Source organism: Lepisma saccharinum, chromosome 8 (genome assembly GCF_977018435.1).
Source record: "Lepisma saccharinum chromosome 8, izLepSacc3.1, whole genome shotgun sequence".
Taxonomy (NCBI): domain Eukaryota; kingdom Metazoa; phylum Arthropoda; class Insecta; order Zygentoma; family Lepismatidae; genus Lepisma; species Lepisma saccharinum.
This window is the reverse complement of record NC_139236.1, coordinates 29331122-29352480: the sequence shown is the minus strand read 5'-3', so window position 1 is coordinate 29352480 and position 21359 is coordinate 29331122.

Genomic DNA, 21359 nt, shown 5'->3' with positions numbered 1-21359 from the left:
TTTCTTTCGCGTAGTCCTGTTGTGCGATATACTTAGATTAAATCCAAGTACATTTGAGGAATTATAATACCATATTATAAAAGTAGGTCGTCCTTGAAATCGACTTTTCGATACATTTCTACACGTCTTTGGCGCTCCCCGAAGGGGTCATATTGATTATATGAAATTGTCAATGGTAAGGCATTGTAGTCTAACATGTCTAGAGTCAATTTAAGTGAATACAGTGAAATTTCATTGCATCCTGAAAATATAGACCCGCCTTCAAGTCTGTTCTGCGCTTCTAGTGTTGGGCGTACAGTCCAAGTACATGCTCAGCCTGACGGTTTTTGACGCTACTTTATGAGCGTAAATAGGTGAAACAATGAATTTCATAGTATGAGAGTTATTGTCCTATATATGTATTTTGACCCTAAGTACATTTCACTGAAATAGATGGCCTCGTTTAGAAATAGGCAGGTCCTTTAAATCCGTTTTTGGCTGAACCGTTCCTCGTTCATTGCTGACGCGACGTCCAAAGTGACGAATTCGGAGTTCGATTTGAGGAGGTAGATAAGTGATTTTATTGGTTTCTTTCGCGTAGTCCTGTTGTGCGATATACTTAGATTAAATCCAAGTACATTTGAGGAATTATAATACCATATTATAAAAGTAGGTCGTCCTTGAAATCGACTTTTCGATACATTTCTACACGTCTTTGGCGCTCCCCGAAGGGGTCATATTGATTATATGAAATTGTCAATGGTAAGGCATTGTAGTCTAACATGTCTAGAGTCAATTTAAGTGAATACAGTGAAATTTCATTGCATCCTGAAAATATAGACCCGCCTTCAAGTCTGTTCTGCGCTTCTAGTGTTGGGCGTACAGTCCAAGTACATGCTCAGCCTGACGGTTTTTGACGCTACTTTATGAGCGTAAATAGGTGAAACAATGAATTTCATAGTATGAGAGTTATTGTCCTATATATGTATTTTGACCCTAAGTACATTTCACTGAAATAGATGGCCTCGTTTAGAAATAGGCCGGTCCTTTAAATCCGTTTTTGGCTGAACCGTTCCTCGTTCATTGCTGACGCGACGTCCAAAGTGACGAATTCGGAGTTCGATTTGAGGAGGTAGATAAGTGATTTTATTGGTTTCTTTCGCGTAGTCCTGTTGTGCGATATACTTAGATTAAATCCAAGTACATTTGAGGAATTATAATACCATATTATAAAAGTAGGTCGTCCTTGAAATCGACTTTTCGATACATTTCTACACGTCTTTGGCGCTCCCCGAGGGGGTCATATTGATTATATGAAATTGTCAATGGTAAGGCATTGTAGTCTAACATGTCTAGAGTCAATTTAAGTCAATACAGTGGAATTTCATTGCATCCTGAAAATATAGACTCGCCTTGAAGTTGGTTCTGCGCTTCTAGTGTAGGGCGTACAGTCCAAGTACATGCTCAGCCTGACGGTTTTTGACGCTACTTTATGAGCGTAAATAGGTGAAACAATGAATTTCATAGTATGAGAGTTGTTGTCCTATATAAGTATTTTGACCCTAAGTACATTTCACTGAAATAGATGGCCTCGTTTAGAAATAGGCCGGTCCTTTAAATCCGTTTTTCGCTCAACCCTTCCTCGTTCATTGCTGACGCGACGTCCAAAGTGACGACTTCGGAGTTCGATTTGAGGGGGTAGATAACTGATTTTAGTGGATTCTCTCTCATAGTCCTATTGTGCGACATCCGTAGATTAAATCCAAGTACATTTGAGGAATTATAATACCATATTATAAAAATAGGTCGTCCTTGAAATCGACTTTTCGATACATTTCTACACGTCTTTGGCGCTCACCGAGGGGGTCATATTGATTATATTTAATTATCTATGTTAAGGCATTGTAGTCTAACATGTCTAGAGTCAATTTAAGTGAATACAGTGAAATTTCATTGCATCCTGAAAATATAGACCCGCCTTCAAGCCTGTTCTGCGCTTCTAGTGTTGGGCGTACAGTCCAAATACATGCTCAGCCTGACGGTTTTTGACGCTACTTTATGAGCGTAAATAGGTGAAACAATGAATTTCATAGTATGAGAGTTGTTGTCCTATATAAGTATTTTGACCCTAAGTACATTTCACTGAAATAGATGCCCTCGTTTAGAAATAGGCCGGTCCTTTAAATCCGTTTTTCGCTCAACCGTTCCTCGTTCATTGCTGACGCGACGGCCAAAGTGACGACTTGGGAGTTTTATTTGAGGGGGTAGATAAGTAATTTTAGTGGATTACGTCGCGTAGTCCTGTTGTGCGACATCCTTAGATTAAGTCCAAGTACATTTGAGGAATTATAATACATTTCTACACTTCTTTGGCGCTCCCTGAGTAGGTCGAATTGATTATATGAAGTTGTCAATGGTAAGGCATTGTAGTCTAACATGTCTAGAATCAATTTAAGTCAATACAGTGGAATTTCATTGCATCCTGAAAATATAGACTCGCCTTGAAGTTGGTTCTGCGCTTCTAGTGTTGGGCGTACAGTCCAAGTACATGCTCAGCCTGACGGATTTTGACGCTACTTTATAAGCGTAAATAGGTGAAACAATGAATTTCATAGTATGAGAGTTGTTATCCTATATAAGTATTTTGACCCTAAGTACATTTCACTGAAATAGATGGCCTCGTTTAGAAATAGGCCGGTCCTTTAAATCCGTTTTTCGCTCAACCCTTCCTCGTTCATTGCTGACGCGACGTCCAAAGTGACGACTTCGGAGTTCGATTTGAGGGGGTAGATAACTGATTTTAGTGGATTCTCTCTCATAGTCCTATTGTGCGACATCCGTAGATTAAATCCAAGTACATTTGAGGAATTATAATACCATATTATAAAAATAGGTCGTCCTTGAAATCGACTTTTCGATACATTTCTACACGTCTTTGGCGCTCACCGAGGGGGTCATATTGATTATATTTAATTATCAATGGTAAGGCATTGTAGTCTAACATGTCTAGAGTCAATTTAAGTGAATACAGTGAAATTTCATTGCATCCTGAAAATATAGACCCGCCTTCAAGTCTGTTCTGCGCTTCTAGTGTTGGGCGTACAGTCCAAGTACATGCTCAGCCTGACGGTTTTTGACGCTACTTTATGAGCGTAAATAGGTGAAACAATGAATTTCATAGTATGAGAGTTATTGTCCTATATATGTATTTTGACCCTAAGTACATTTCACTGAAATAGATGGCCTCGTTTAGAAATAGGCCGGTCCTTTAAATCCGTTTTTGGCTGAACCGTTCCTCGTTCATTGCTGACGCGACGTCCAAAGTGACGAATTCGGAGTTCGATTTGAGGAGGTAGATAAGTGATTTTATTGGTTTCTTTCGCGTAGTCCTGTTGTGCGATATACTTAGATTAAATCCAAGTACATTTGAGGAATTATAATACCATATTATAAAAGTAGGTCGTCCTTGAAATCGACTTTTCGATACATTTCTACACGTCTTTGGCGCTCCCCGAAGGGGTCATATTGATTATATGAAATTGTCAATGGTAAGGCATTGTAGTCTAACATGTATAGAGTCAATTTAAGTCAATACAGTGGAATTTCATTGCATCCTGAAAATATAGACTCGCCTTGAAGTTGGTTCTGCGCTTCTAGTGTAGGGCGTACAGTCCAAGTACATGCTCAGCCTGACGGTTTTTGACGCTACTTTATGAGCGTAAATAGGTGAAACAATGAATTTCATAGTATGAGAGTTGTTGTCCTATATAAGTATTTTGACCCTAAGTACATTTCACTGAAATAGATGGCCTCGTTTAGAAATAGGCCGGTCCTTTAAATCCGTTTTTCGCTCAACCCTTCCTCGTTCATTGCTGACGCGACGTCCAAAGTGACGACTTCGGAGTTCGATTTGAGGGGGTAGATAACTGATTTTAGTGGATTCTCTCTCATAGTCCTATTGTGCGACATCCGTAGATTAAATCCAAGTACATTTGAGGAATTATAATACCATATTATAAAAATAGGTTGTCCTTGAAATCGACTTTTCGATACACATACTACACTTTTTTGGCGCTCACCGAGGGGGTCATATTGATTATATTTAATTATCTATGTTAAGGCATTGTAGTCTAACATGTCTAGAGTCAATTTAAGTGAATACAGTGAAATTTCATTGCATCCTGAAAATATAGACCCGCCTTCAAGTCTGTTCTGCGCTTCTAGTGTTGGGCGTACAGTCCAAATACATGCTCAGCCTGACGGTTTTTGACGCTACTTTATGAGCGTAAATAGGTGAAACAATGAATTTCATAGTATGAGAGTTGTTGTCCTATATAAGTATTTTGACCCTAAGTACATTTCAGTGAAATAGATGGCCTCGTTTAGAAATAGGCCGGTCCTTTAAATCCGTTTTTCGCTCAACCGTTCCTCGTTCATTGCTGACGCGACGGCCAAAGTGACGACTTGGGAGTTTTATTTGAGGGGGTAGATAAGTAATTTTAGTGGATTACGTCGCGTAGTCCTGTTGTGCGACATCCTTAGATTAAGTCCAAGTACATTTGAGGAATTATAATACATTTCTACACTTCTTTGGCGCTCCCTGAGTAGGTCTAATTGATTATATGAACTTGTCAATGGTAAGGCATTGTAGTCTAACATGTCTAGAATCAATTTAAGTCAATACAGTGGAATTTCATTGCATCCTGAAAATATAGACTCGCCTTGAAGTTGGTTCTGCGCTTCTAGTGTTGGGCGTACAGTCCAAGTACATGCTCAGCCTGACGGATTTTGACGCTACTTTATAAGCGTAAATAGGTGAAACAATGAATTTCATAGTATGAGAGTTGTTATCCTATATAAGTATTTTGACCCTAAGTACATTTCACTGAAATAGATGGCCTCGTTTAGAAATAGGCCGGTCCTTTAAATCCGTTTTTCGCTCAACCCTTCCTCGTTCATTGCTGACGCGACGTCCAAAGTGACGACTTCGGAGTTCGATTTGAGGGGGTAGATAACTGATTTTAGTGGATTCTCTCTCATAGTCCTATTGTGCGACATCCGTAGATTAAATCCAAGTACATTTGAAGAATTATAATACCATATTATAAAAATAGGTCGTCCTTGAAATCGACTTTTCGATACATTTCTACACGTCTTTGGCGCTCACCGAGGGGGTCATATTGATTATATTTAATTATCAATGGTAAGGCATTGTAGTCTAACATGTCTAGAGTCAATTTAAGTGAATACAGTGAAATTTCATTGCATCCTGAAAATATAGACCCGCCTTCAAGTCTGTTCTGCGCTTCTAGTGTTGGGCGTACAGTCCAAGTACATGCTCAGCCTGACGGTTTTTGACGCTACTTTATGAGCGTAAATAGGTGAAACAATGAATTTCATAGTATGAGAGTTATTGTCCTATATATGTATTTTGACCCTAAGTACATTTCACTGAAATAGATGGCCTCGTTTAGAAATAGGCAGGTCCTTTAAATCCGTTTTTGGCTGAACCGTTCCTCGTTCATTGCTGACGCGACGTCCAAAGTGACGAATTCGGAGTTCGATAAGTGATTTTATTGGTTTCTTTCGCGTAGTCCTGTTGTGCGATATACTTAGATTAAATCCAAGTACATTTGAGGAATTATAATACCATATTATAAAAGTAGGTCGTCCTTGAAATCGACTTTTCGATACATTTCTACACGTCTATGGCGCTCCCCGAGGGGGTCATATTGATTATATGAAATTGTCAATGGTAAGGCATTGTAGTCTAACATGTCTAGAGTCAATTTAAGTCAATACAGTGGAATTTCATTGCATCCTGAAAATATAGACTCGCCTTGAAGTTGGTTCTGCGCTTCTAGTGTAGGGCGTACAGTCCAAGTACATGCTCAGCCTGACGGTTTTTGACGCTACTTTATGAGCGTAAATAGGTGAAACAATGAATTTCATAGTATGAGAGTTGTTGTCCTATATAAGTATTTTGACCCTAAGTACATTTCACTGAAATAGATGGCCTCGTTTAGAAATAGGCCGGTCCTTTAAATCCGTTTTTCGCTCAACCCTTCCTCGTTCATTGCTGACGCGACGTCCAAAGTGACGACTTCGGAGTTCGATTTGAGGGGGTAGATAACTGATTTTAGTGGATTCTCTCTCATAGTCCTATTGTGCGACATCCGTAGATTAAATCCAAGTACATTTGAGGAATTATAATACCATATTATAAAAATAGGTCGTCCTTGAAATCGACTTTTCGATACATTTCTACACGTCTTTGGCGCTCACCGAGGGGGTCATATTGATTATATTTAATTATCTATGTTAAGGCATTGTAGTCTAACATGTCTAGAGTCAATTTAAGTGAATACAGTGAAATTTCATTGCATCCTGAAAATATAGACCCGCCTTCAAGCCTGTTCTGCGCTTCTAGTGTTGGGCGTACAGTCCAAATACATGCTCAGCCTGACGGTTTTTGACGCTACTTTATGAGCGTAAATAGGTGAAACAGTTAATTTCATAGTATGAGAGTTGTTGTCCTATATACGTATTTTGACCCTAAGTACATTTCACTGAAATAGATAGCCTCGTTTAGAAATAGGCCGGTCCTTTAAATCCGTTTTTCGCTCAACCGTTCCTCGTTCATTGCTGACGCGACGTCCAAAGTGACGACTTCGGAGTTCGGTTTGAGGGGGTAGATAACTGATTTTAGTGGATTTTCTCACATAGTCCTATTGTGCGACATCCGTAGATTAAATCCAAGTACATTTGAGGAATTATAATACCATATTATAAAAATAGGTCGTCCTTGAAATCGACTTTTCGATACATTTCTACACGTCTTTGGCGCTCCCCGAGGGGGTCATATTGATTATATGAAATTGTCAATGGTAAGGCATTGTAGTCTAACATGTCTAGAGTCAATTTAAGTGAATACAATGAAATTTCATTGCATCCTGAAAATATAGACCCGCCTTCAAGTCTGTTCTGCGCTTCTAGTGTTGGGCGTACAGTCCAAGTACATGCTCAGCCTGACGGTTTTTGACGCTACTTTATGAGCGTAAATAGGTGAAACAATGAATTTCATAGTATGAGAGTTGTTGTCCTATATACGTATTTTGACCCTAAGTACATTTCACTGAAATAGATAGCCTCATTTAGAAATATGCCCGTTCTTTAAATCCGTTTTTCGCTCTACCGTTCCTCGTTCATTGCTGACGCGACGGCCAAAGTGACGAATTCGGAGTTTTATTTGAGGCGGTAGATAAGTAATTTTAGTGGATTACGTCGCGTAGTCCTGTTGTGCGACATCCTTAGATTAAGTCCAAGTACATATGAGGAATTATAATACATTTCTACACTTCTTTGGCGCTCCCTGAGTAGGTCTAATTGATTATATGAACTTGTCAATGGTAAGGCATTGTAGTCTAACATGTCTAGAATCAATTTAAGTCAATACAGTGGAATTTCATTGCATCCTGAAAATATAGACTCGCCTTCAAGTCTGTTCTGCGGTTCTAGTGTTGGGCGTACAGTCCAAGTACATGCTCAGCCTGACGGTTTTTGACGCTACTTTATGAGCGTAAATAGGTGAAACAATGAATTTCATAGTATGAGAGTTATTGTCCTATATATGTATTTTGACCCTAAGTACATTTCACTGAAATAGATGGCCTCGTTTAGAAATAGGCCGGTCCTTTAAATCCGTTTTTCGCTGAACCGTTCCTCGTTCATTGCTGACGCGACGTCCAAAGTGACGAATTCGGAGTTCGATTTGAGGAGGGTAGGTAAGTGATTTTGTTGGTTTCTTTCGCGAAGTCCTGTTGTGCGACATCCGTAGATTACGTCCAAGTACATTTGAGGAATTATAAAACCATATTATAAAAATAGGTCGTCCTTGAAATCGACTTTTCGATACATTTCTACACTTCTTTGGCGCTCCCTGAGGGGGTCATATTGATTATATGAAATTGTCAATGGTAAGGCATTGTAGTCTAGCATGTCTAGAGTCAATTTAAGTCAATACAGTGGAATTTCATTGCATCCTGAAAGTATAGACTCGTCTTGAAGTTGGTTCTGCGGTTCTAGTGTTTGGCGTACAGTCCAAGTACATGCTCAGCCTGACGGTTTTTGACGCTACTTTATGAGCGTAAATAGGTGAAACAATGAATTTCATGGTATGAATGTTGTTGTCCTATATACGTATTTTGACCCTAAGTACATTTCACTGAAATAGATGGCCTCGTTTAGAAATAGGCCCACCCTTTAAATCCGTGTTTTGCTTCAAGTGTTCGTCGTTCAGGTTGACGGAACGTACAAAGTGATGATTTCGGAGTTCGATTTGAGGGTGCAGATAAGTGATTTTATTGGTTTCTTCGTAGTCCTGTTGTGCGAAATCCGTAGATTAAGTCCAGGTACATTTGAGGAATTATAATTCCATATTATGAAAATAGCCCGTCCTTGAAATCGGCTTTTCGATACATACTACACTTTTTTGGCGCTCCTTGAGGGGGGACATTTTGATTAGATGTAATTTTTAATGGCAATGTGTTGTAGTCTAACATGTCTAGAGTCAATTTAAGTAAATACAGAGGAGTTTCATTGCATCCTGAAAAAATGGGCTCGCCTTGAAGTCGGTTCTGCGCTTGTAGTGTTGGGCGTAGAGAACTTATCGACTAATCAGAGGATACAGGAACATATCCAGAGAGGAAACTCGTGGAAGTTTTTATTTTAAAATCTTCATGTTATATTTTGTTATGTGAAAACTGTAAACACTGCTTCTTGAAAAGTGTAATTGTGTGTATATTTTCTGGTTATTGTAGAGTAAATCCGATACGGGGAGGGGGAAGGTACAACGTATTCCTGGAAAACAAACGCTAAGAGCAAAGAGTTATCTTGTTTTAATATAACAGATTAAAAAATTTAAAATTATTAACTTTGCAATTTTTCAGACGATTATACGAATAACACATGCTTCACCAAGTATCGAAGCCTATTCTTTGGCACGGTATCAAAATGCGTTTAATACCGATATTATTATTAATAATAATTTTCCTTAAACTTCAACGTAAGCCTTAATTGATTGCCGAAATATAAATCAGTGAATATCCTGAAATATAGTGGGAAGGCGGAAACGATTCATATAAGGGCAAAACGAAAGTTTCGACACAAAAAAGGATTACCTTTATCGTTTTTTTCTTCTTCACTGACATTTCCTAATATTTTGCACTTACATCCCTGGCAACCCTTATATCATGCACCCTGCACCCTGATACAGCGGGAAGGTAGCTACGCTACCTTCCCGCTATTGGTGACTAAGGAAGGACAATGTGTGGCTAGCTTCACTGAGCGATGCGCAGATCAGGCTGGCGCTTCAGGCTAACTTCACGGACATAATATTTCCAATGTTTGTGCTCTCCTACAAGCGAAAAACAGAAACAAGCGTTTGTATATCTAATTTTCCCGTTTCTCGCTCATTTTTAGATGTTTCTTCTTTTTCTCCTTCCTGTTAGTTTTTTGCTTCAGAATTCCCTGTTTCTGAAAAAAACCTCCTTGAAACACCACTGGCTCAAATTTCCTTTGCAACCAACCATTCATTCATACCCGACAAAGCTGGAGAACCCTCCTCTTGCAGGACCTGGGTCTCGCTCGCGCGTGTTCACGGTTAGCCAGTGAAGCCAACCCAAGCATAATGGTGCTAAATCTCGCACAAGTTTCAAAAGTCGTTTGGAAGTTGGGGATATAAATTAAACAAGAGGGCCGCTGTTCGTGGTAGTTGAATTTTCTCAAACTTTTCACGTATGACGTCGAACTCATCCCGTTGGTTGAACCATTCGAATTTATATTTATTTCTTGTTACAAATAAATATTAATAATATGTAGATCGCAGAACAATTTAGTAGTATGTAGCATAATTATGGAGTTTAAACGAGACCATGGATGTCCAGAAGGGGCAAGGGGAGGAAGCTCTTCCTGGAAAATGAATGTCAACCATAAAAGAAAATATTTCACACATATCATTTCATTTCAGTCACATCAAATTATGTTAATTATTGTAAGAAAAATGTTAACTTCAAATTGAATTTGTATCTTTTGAGGAGGCAACTTTATTATGGGGGAAATATACCTAGTTTACCCCCACCCCTGAAAAAATTACTATGCTAAATCCTCCCTGGTGGAAAGACATACTGCGGACATCCATGAACAACACTTTTTGTAAACATAAGGTTTGCAACGCTGTTGTAAGCCTCTGGCCGGAAGGTTTACACACGTGGGTTTTGGCCCGCTCTTTTCCACCCAGAGAACGGGCCTTGCACCCAGATAGGGTAGGCACTGCTCGTTCGCGGTCAGAAATTTGTAAGGCAAAATTCAGAAGGCTTACAGCTTTCCTCAAGCAGAAGGCGGGAGATCCCATGTGCCGCCTGGCGCTGAAGTGTTGCAATCTAACAAACATGATCTCGAGCACTGGTGTCGACCCGATTTGAACTTGGAAGTTGTTCAGGCGCGGAGCGTCCATGTAAGCCGTGTAAGCCGGGCTTACACTTTATTAGTTCTAGTAAAATGTATGTAATTATATGGCAAAATTCGTAAAAACTTCAAAGTTCATCTCGGCCCGATACCAGTCTTCGAGATCCTGTTTGTTAGATTGCAAAACTTCAGCACCAGATGGCACATGAGAACTCCCGCCTTTTGCTTTGGGAAAGTTGTAAGCCGTCTGAATGTTGCCTTACAAATTTCTGACCGCGGATGAGCAGTGCCTACCGTCGCCCACCGTATCTGGCAGGAGAAGAGCAAGGAATATAGGGAGAAGAGCGCGTCGAAACCCTAGGTGTGTAAACCTACGGGCAGAGGCTTACAGCAGCGTTGCAAACCTCATGTTTAGAAAAAGTGTTGTTCATGGACGTCCGCAGTATTTCTTTCCACCAGGGAGGATTAAGCAAAGTATTTTTTTCAGGGGTTGTGGTAAACTAGGTATATTTCCCTTCTCAAAATATACTAATTCAATTTGAAGTTAACATTTTTCTGCAACGCCCTTACAACAATTAACAATTTGATGTGACTGAAATGAAATTATATGTGTGAAAATGGTTGACATTCATTTTTCAGGAAGTGTCTCCTCCCCTTGCCCCTTCTGGACATCCATGGTGTCGTTTAAACTCCGAAATTATGCTACATACTACTAAATTGTTCTGGGATTTTCATATTATAAATATTAATTTATAACAAAAACAAATATAAATTCGAATGGTTCAACCAAACGGCATGGGTTCCATGTTATGTGAAAAGTTTGAGAAAATTCAACCACAACGAAAAGCGGCCCTGTTGTTTTATTTATATCTCCAACTTACAAACGACTTTTTAAACTTGTGCGAGATTTTGCACCATTATGCTTGGGTTGGCTTCACTGAATACGCGCCCGCGAGACACAGGTCCTGCAAGAGGAGGGGCTCCAGAGTTGTCGCGTATGAATGGTTGACTGCAAAGGAAATTTGAGCCGGTGGTGCTTCATGGAGGTTTTTTTTCCAGGAACATGGAATTCTGAAGCAAAAAACTAACAGGAAGGGGAAAAAGGAGAAACCTAGAAATGAGCGGGATACGGGAAAATTAGATACACATTGATGTGCTAAATTCTTGTTGTTTCTGTTTTTCGCTTGTAGGAGAGCATAAACATTAGACATATTAAGGCCCGATTGTATAAAACAGTTGATCCTCGATTAGCCAGTAAAATTGATCTGCAGTCACGCTGAACTCCGATTTTGTGTTGTATAAAAGTTAAACTGAGATTCAGTCCCTGCGATCTGCGATCAAAGTTGATCCGCGATTTTTCTCCGATCAGCAGACATTGACCGTAGATCAGCTGTTGTAACATGGCTGTACTAACGAATATTTGCTTGTAAAATGTGTTGCAAGTGAACGTATGCGGCAAGACGGGAGAATCAATTCATAAAATCCTGTTTCCATAATAATAAAAGAAGAAGCATGCACAAGGAGGTGAACAATGATAAATCTTTCTTCCATTTTTCTTTCTTTCCATATATCGTGTGTCATTGTTATTTACTGCTTGAAATACCTGTATTTTTTTCTTGAAATTTGCCTTAAATGGCTGCAAGAGCATATTGTAACATTGTTTAATTGCACGATCAGAGAAAAGTAACTTGAGAACAATCGAGTGTTGATACAAACCGAAAATAGACTCGCTTACATTTTCTTGTTGATATGATATCATTGTAAAACTTGCGTTGGGATGAAGAGGGAGTATAAAAATATTACCATTTCGCTTTACTGCATCCAGCCAAGTATTATTGCAATTCAATGTTGTCTGCAGAATGGAACAGATCATGTAACTTTGGTTGTAGTGTGGTAGTGTATATATCTACTGCTTTATGAACCGAGCACGTTGCATTTTAGTTGGTAAAGCTTTCTCTCCCGATATATAAATTACACATATTTTATTTCGAATATTATTTGTTTTGTGCATAATTTACATCCGAGAGGACAAGCGTCACTGTTGTTTCCATATTTATTTCCATTCGGGAAAACGCAAACACATTTTACATTTCACAATGTAGTCTATTCAAGTGCAAGGAAAATTCCGTATATTACTTACAGGAACTAATGGTCCACCTGTAACATGTTGTCGTGTAATCACAAAATAAATATAATAAACATGTCCTTACATGAACAAAAGCTCCAAATCCGAGTATAAGAAAGTTGTTATATCTCTTTTTAGCATTAAAAAGAAATACATATTTTTTTTAAAAAATCTATTTATGGAAGCATATTTTCTCCCCTTTGCAACCGAGAACCGATAGTTGCTTTCGTTGTCAAGGACAAATCATCCATGTGGAACGTGCACAAGCAATAAATGGCCGTTTAGTATCTAATTTACGTGATGTTACAAAATTTGCAACATGTTCGAATATTTACTACATCCAGCACCTCAGATTTGTTCTTTATTCAAATATTAAATACATGCATTTTCCGAAACCAACTTTAAAATGTTTGCTGTTCAGTGTTGGACAAATGGCAACATCACAGGCACACTAGCGACATGTCTGGATTTGCCACGTTGCCAAACGTATTTCTTTGACACAAGATCAGGATTTGATCTAAGATCGACAAATCGACAGTTAGCTTTATACAACATGATAGAAGCTTGAACTTAGTTCACTACCGGATTGTAGATCAAATCTGATCTCCAGTTAGAGATGTTTATACAACCGGCCCTAGGATCTCTGTTTTCCGTTTATGTATGAACTCAGCTGGTAATAATTGAGCTAAAAAGTTAAATAAATAAGTAAATAAATACATAAATGTTAATGAAAACTGAAGATTGAACCAATTTTACAAATTTCATGTCAAATGTGAACCAAATATTATTAATTACATAGTCCGTGATTCAAACACTCTTCAAACAACGCACGAAAAGCCTGTTTCTGATCTTTTAGGTGCTAGATTTGCTTTTACACTATCCTAAGAAAGCACTTACATGTTCTTTGATAGAAATTTCTGGATATATCCCTACAATTTGTAAGCATTTCTTTTATATTTTATATTGTATTTTTTTTACTAAATATAGGGAATTTTAAGGCAAGAGAGGGAATTTATTTATATCCGAAAGGGATATTCCCCTCACAGTCCGAAAGATCACTGCTTTGAGCAGTGACCGATTTTGGATCTGGTTTCTTTTTGTTTCCCCCTTCTTGCTGTGTGTTTGTTAAAGTCTCGAGGTATTGCTTTTGCGAATTCCATCTATTGAAAAGCGGAATGTCGTCCCTGTGCTGTGGTGTGATACAGTAGTGAAGTGCATTATGGAATAAAATGAGTGTGATTGTGCGGTGGGGTGGAGAACTTGTTGAAGACACCGTTGTCCAGCAAGAATTTTGCTGCCAAGAAGAAACTTGTGGACATAGGAAGGCCCACCCCTTCCTTCTCTAGCAGACATAGTAACAGAAACGAAAAATAAAGTGCGCCGATTTTGCGATTCATGATACGGAGCTGATACTTGGTTATGCGGTTGTAAAAAGTATTCAGCACTTTTCTGTTTCCTTCTGTTTTCGTTTGTTTATTATTATTATTATTATTATTATTATTATTATTCGTTTTATCTAACTTTGCATATTTTTTATCGATACGTTACTCATTGTGATAGGAATAACACTGACTTAATTATCAGATATCCAGAATTTTTGATTTGGTGAAAAATTCCAGGGAAGTGTTCTGAAAAAATTGGGGGGGGGGGGGAGGGGTCGATGTGTGTGGATAAATCACTAACCATGTCAGCCCAAAAATAAGCACAACGGGAAATAGCCTTCGTCATGCTAGGCTTACACTGTTGGAAAGGTCACGCTCCGCCACTGAAGTTGTTTACGAATTTTTGCCAGATAATTACATACATTTTACTAGAACTAATGAAGTGTAAGCCCGGCTTACACGGCTTACATGGACGCTCCGCGCCTGATAGCAGTACTTACTATAATTCAGCCACTCGGTAGAGGGTTTTCATTAGACTAACAAACCAATACTGGTAGGGCCGGTTGTATAAACATCACTAACTGGAGATCAGATTTGATCTACGATCCAGTAGTGAACTAAGTTCAAGCTTCTATCATGTTGTATAAAGCTAATTGTCGATCTTAGATCAAATCCTGATCTTGGGTCAAAGAAATACGTTTGGCAACGTGGCAAATCCAGACATGTCGCTAGTGTGCCTGTGATGTTGCCAATTGTCCAACACTGAACAGCAAACATTTTAAAGTCGGTTTCGGAAAATGCATGTATTTAATATTTGAATATATAATAAATCTGAGGTGCTGGATGTAGTATATATTCGAACATGTTGCAAATTTAGTAAAATCACGTAAATTAGATACTAAACGGCCATTTATTGCTTGTGCACGTTCCACATGGATGATTTGTTCTTGACAACGAAAGCAACTATCGGTTCGCGGTTGCAAAGGGGAGAAAATATGCTTGCATAAATAGATTTTTTTAAAAAAAATCTATTTCTTTTTAATGCTAAAAAGAGATATAAGAACTTTCTTATACTCGGATTTGGAGCTTTTGTTCATGTAAGAAGATGTTTATTATATTTATTTTGTGATTACACGACAACATGTTACAGGTGGACCATTAGTTCCTGTAAGTAATATACGGAATTTTCCTTGCACTTCAATAGCCTACGTTGTGAAATGTAAAATGTGTTTGCGTTTTCCCGAATGAAAATAAATATTGAAACAACAGTGACGCTTGTCCTCTCGGATGTAAATTATGCACAAAACAAATAATATTCGAAATAAAATATGTGTAATTTATATATCGGGGGAGAAAGCTTTACCAACTAAAATGCAACGTGCTCTGTTCATCAAGCAGTAGATATATACACTACAACCAAAGCTACATGATCTGTTACATTCTGCGGACAACATTGAATTGCAATAACACTTGGCTGGATGCAGTAAAGCGAAATGGTAATATTTTTATACTCCCTCTTCATCCCAACGCAGGTTTTACAATGATATCATATCAACAAGAAAATGTAAGAGGGTCTATTTTCGGTTTGTATCAACACTCGATTGTTCTTAGTGTTGTTCACGGGACGGGACATGTCCCGTCTCGTCTCGTGTCTCGTCTCGTTTTCGAGACGAGACACGAGACGGGACAAGCATTTTGAAATTCGAGACGGGACGAGACGGAATGCCTTTCTCGTCTCGTTTTCGAGACGAGACACGAGACGGGACGGGACGGCTTTTGAAAAGTCTCGTCTCGTCTCGAATTTCTCGAAAAAATAAAAGCAAAATTTTTAATCAGTTGCAAATACTTGTTTGCTTGGAATAAAATATTTAAATTAGAAACGTTGATAAGCGTGTATTAAGTCAAAAGAAGACTATTGTAGAGAGAGTAATGAATGAAAACCTAAACTTATTTTCAATCTTTCAAAACACAGCATTACTCCCCATTTTTTTTCAATTTATTCCAGGTTAATAACTTTATGTTACGATAGTACTCCAGATACTAATACAATTCTGAATAACATCAAGTAAAAGGGCAGGTAGAGAAGGTGGAAGGAGGGGCCAAAAATCGTGGAATGTCTGCGTCCGAGGTTTATCTTGTAAAAATAGTCTCAGCTCTATAGGTTGGAAAGATAAACATACCGACAGATATGGTTTATTTTTATTATTTATTTTTTACATCAAAGGGTGTACAGAAGTGAATGTTATTAGGAAGTAGGAAAAACATTGTAGGAAACATGGCAGTACAAATTGTTAAGGAGTTGTTGGGAAAGTTATTAAGGAGTCCAAGATATTAGCAAGACTAAGAGAAGGAGATAATTAGGGACAAATAATCTTGCATTATCCCACTCCGAACAGCTGAGAGCTAAAGAGGAGGAGAAAATACGGGAAATATGGAAAGAAGTAATTTGGTGATTTTAGTGTTTACAGGGAACCACGACAAGATTTTACCACATGATTATTTGCACGGGTTGCGAAATTATTAGAATGTTATGGAAATTTCGGATATGTCTTTGTTGAGGAAATTCTTGTTGTTTCCCTCAGGCATTCTACAGGTGGTTGGATTGGATTTTTTTACGTCCGTTTGAAGATTATTTCCAATGCTTTTTTTTATTTCTTTATTTCTTATTTAAGGAGAATACTATTCCTTGGATTGGAATAACGAAATACTGAGGCTGATATAGAATAATTTCAAATGAAGGAAGTGCACTAAGTTCTGTATAATCGTCGTAGGAGGAAACTTTGTTCTATGAGGGTACTCTCCGATGGTACAGAGAGCGTCGTCGCCTTGTAATCAAGGGGTCCCGGGTTCGATACCCGGTGAAGGCACATTGTGATTTGAATCCCACTTTAAACTGTGGGTCCAGTCCCGATTAGCCTTTCTGTAAATCAGATGAAGGAATGTTGTAGCTGTTCTTTTTATTCTGTAAATTTAGCCTTCAAGTTTATGAGCAAAATACATGTAGTATCTACTGTCTACATTTTCACTCGTTACTAAACACATTTCACAAAGTAGTTTTATCGAACTTCAGAGGGAAGCTGACAGCAATGTCAGGGTGACGGGAGCTTGTTTATGACCAGGGTGTATTCCGAGACTATTTTTCGCCGTTCCCCACTGACAGAGGTTTCGCTTTGAACAATGGCCACCGTTGCTTCAGGGGGCAAACACCAAACATAGGGCGAGGTTGACCTGCAGTGAACCATAAATCCAGGCCTAAAGTAGGAATGAAAGTTGATGCAAGGGAGGGGCAATAAAAATTCTGTAATTTGGTTTGCTTGCTGACAGGAAGTTTTGCAGGAAAAGCTGAAAAGGAAAACGGCAGACTTTGAATGAAAGAGGGACAGTGAACACAAGTTCTTTGTATTATTCGCCGACACACAAGCTTCCATTTCGAAGGTGAGGCTATCAGCAGCGAAGTTATTAGAGGGTTGGAAGCAGTGACGACCCCAGAGGGGGCAGGGGGACGCCCCATGTCAGACACTTCGCCCCCCACCCGGCCCCCCCAACTAAAGTTTATTAAATATCGAATAATAAGAGAGTTCATTTATAAGAGTATGACGATTTTCACCTTTTCAAAGTGGTGTATTCTGCATGATATCACATTCCTGCTTATAATACCAACTTGATTAACAAATATTAATTTGTTTCGTCCAAGATTCGAGCGCCGACCCTGGCATAGGTGATTTCTCATTCATTTATGTCCTGTAATAGCCGAGATTAACCTAAGTTTTAACCAGTCTTAAGAACTGGGAAAAAGTGTTGAATGTGGATGGTTTTAAAACATCACGAATATTTTGAGGACCACGAAACATCATCTGTAGTACGGGCAAATTATTCTAATCGTGGTCGTTAGTGACAACGTTAATTATTAAAAGACATTCAAAGTTGATTCAAGATTTGGTTGGTTGGTTGGTTGATTTGGTGTTTTAAGTCCACTTTATGCACAGTAAGGCTAATCGGGACTGGACTTATAGTTTAAAGTGCCTCCACTGGGTATCAAACCCAGGAGCAAAGGTGATCGAAGAAAAACCGACACTACATGTCAGTTGTTGGGGATTCATCGCGGTTTCTTACTATTCAGGGACTTGAATTTCGAGATGATGAGCCTGAGAAAACCTTAACAAAGGGAATTTCTTCGATACTCTTGAAGCTAATGAGGGGATATTGTTTGGAAATGTATTGAACGTGAACCTTAAATGCAAATTACACTTAAAATTCGATTCAAAACATATCGCGGGCAGGTAAAAGAACGCTTATTAGGATTTGCCACTCTTCAATCATTAGATGCAGGTTCGCTCTTTCTCGTACATATCAAAATCGAAGAACTTCTTCCCACGAACTCCATAGGTGCCTGTAATTGGGTAGCACTGACATAGGTTGGAGTGGTAGAGTAAGAGTAAGTAATGCCAGGGTCCGAATATTTCTTGAATTATGAGATAACTGTAACCTTTGATTTTTTATCCTCTGATAACATTTCCCTGATAAATGAAACACAAATTTTGCCCAAAACTCTTCAGCATTACGAAGATGGTTGTCCTTAAAATCTTTGAAAAGGCTTGCTCGAAACAGGATGCTGGATGCAAACTGTCTCATTTGGCTGTTCTTACCATTGAGAAGAAATGTCAAGTCCTGGACGTACCAAAGGTGGGCAATGTGTTCTCCAAAGCACATAGAGCAGAATTCTCCTACAGGAGAAGTGCCTCACATTGTTTCTAATACTTAAGAAGATTCATTTCTTCCAACGTCACGTTTATTTTGCAAGAAAATTAAACTCTTAGAAGCATTATTTTCATCATTTATATTATTATCTTATAACTTAAATATTTATATCAGTAGTTTCATCTCAAGAAAGACGATGAATTATAAAATTATGAATGTCTTTCAATACTGAAATAGGCCACTAGAGACCACGCAACTTACCGATAAAAAAGAATTAATGTCTTTATTAAAACGAATCATGTGGAGATAAACTCGTAATCAAGAAGTAAATTTAGGCAGTAAACGTCCACTCTAAATAAAAGACAAACACAAAACACCATACATGAATATAATAATAATAATTATTATTATAAGTATTATTATATAGTATGTATATATATGTGTAGTGTTTTCGGGCGTGTTAATGTGACTGCCCCCTTACAATATTTTGTTGCCAGCCTTCCGCCCCACCCCCACCCCCAGTCACATTTCCCTGGCGCCTTCACTGGTTGGAAGTAAATTGATTAGGACGAGGAAAGTAACATTAGCTGTTGACAGTGTTGCACCAAAGGACGTGATATGTGCTACTGTTTGTATAAATGATAGGAAATTTAAGCAAAAATTCATAATTGTTGAGACTTAAGAGTTGTTTCCTTCATTTGATCGCAGGAAGAGGTTTTCTGAGACAGAGTGGGATTATTTTACACATACATGGGAAAGGGTGGTTGTTTAAAGATAGAGACGTATTTTGCACATTTTTTAAAAGTTCAGATAAAACGAGAATTTAGCCTTACTGTTATGAAAAGAAATAACGCAGTACAAGGAAATAATAACTTCACATTTCTCGCACCTGGTGGGATGCAACACAAGAGTATTGCATGAAGTCTATGAACGAGGATGAAGAGGGATATGTGAAATTTGACTTACCTGCGGGTGAATTAGTGGATTCTAATATTCTTAAGGTTGATATTGTTTTGTTTTTTTTTGTTTTTTTTAAGTCCACTTGATTCACAAATAGGCTAAATCGCGAACCGACCTACAGTTTAAAGTGCGACCCGATCCACTTTGTGCCTCCATTGGGTATCGAACGGGAGGGACCCTTGATTACAAGACCTCGACGTTATTACTACGACATCGGGGAGGCACCCAATTTACACAAATATGTTGATTCCAATAACACGTTATATGCATAATCAGATAATGATGCACTTTTGGTGCATCTAAACATATTTTTTTCAACTATAGCATGTCTAAAAGAATCATTGAATTTGGGATTTTTATAACTTCAGGAGCCACGGCTCTGTAAATGTGGGATATAAACTAAATGCAGGTTTGCCTTCCATACGTGGTGGTCTTGTCACGGTTCTTCGCTTCGTAAAACATACACTTTTGCAGGAAAGGCTTCTTGCATCCTCCTGGGGCCTTGCTCTAGCTAAACAAAAAATATATTTGTTTAGCATAATCGAGGGTTACATATTCCTGCCGAACTTACTAGAAAACAAAGATTCTATTGAAATCATACTGCTTTGAATGAAGATTTATGTACGCAACTACTTATAATAATGAGCATAAAATATTAATCAGGAACTTTATTTTTCGTCAACTGGATGTAACATATTTTTTTGTTATTCAGCAAATATTCAATTCATCACCTTTTTTGACATTAATTGTCTTGCCAGGACAGCTGTTTTTATGCAGATTTTGACGATCTTAACTACACGTAAGCTAGATATTAGCTAATATTCGTGCTGTTATGTTACTAATCTTCTACCATCTTTGTAACATTTCATGCAATAACAATAATAGAATTGATTAATTTACATATTCAAGTGAATAGACCTATGAATTATATTAATGGATTAATTTAAACATTTGCTTAATTGTTGTCGTTAATGTTATTATTATCATTTTTTCTGAAACACTTGGCTCGGACACCCTCCCCCGACATATATTTCTAGATGCGTGCCTGCCGAAGGATAAATTAGATGAAGCGGTGGTGGTACCGGATTTAGAGGCTAAAGGGAAAACAAAGAAGTATGTGCGTCATAAGCTGAGCATAAGAAACAGCACAATATCACAAAGAAACACTTTTTGAAACTTATGTCATAGAAGATGTTTAACAATATTAAGAACAATAAATGCTTTCTATTTGTAATATAGGTCTACTAAATATTGAAATTTTAAATAGTCTTTTGTGTTCGTACTACATATTTAAAAACTTTTTTGTTGTTCCCCAGCGCCAAGCTTAGAATTTAAAGAAAAAATGTACATTTTCATAGTGCACGGAAGTTCGACATTCAGAAAGAAAGAAGGTCTATTGGAAAACATTTCAAGACTTCCAAAAGGTATAGCAGTAATGAAAAAGAGCACTCACTTATACCGTGTTTGTTACAACCTGTCCCGCTTCCCACGCTAGCTGATTGCTGGTTTTTCTAGCATAAACCAAGCGGTGTTGCTGCTGAAGACCGCCTGAACCCCGTGCTGGGGAAAGCCAAAGCCAGGCAGCAAATTAAAATACGCAACGTGACAACAGCGTCTACGTAAGCTCCTCTCTTCTGGCTTACATTCGCTCCTCGCTGCTCAGCAGACGACTTTTTTCTCGTTTCTCATTGGCACCAAAACTGTCGAGCGATCGCTAGCGCGGGAAACGGGACTGGTTCTAACAAACTCGG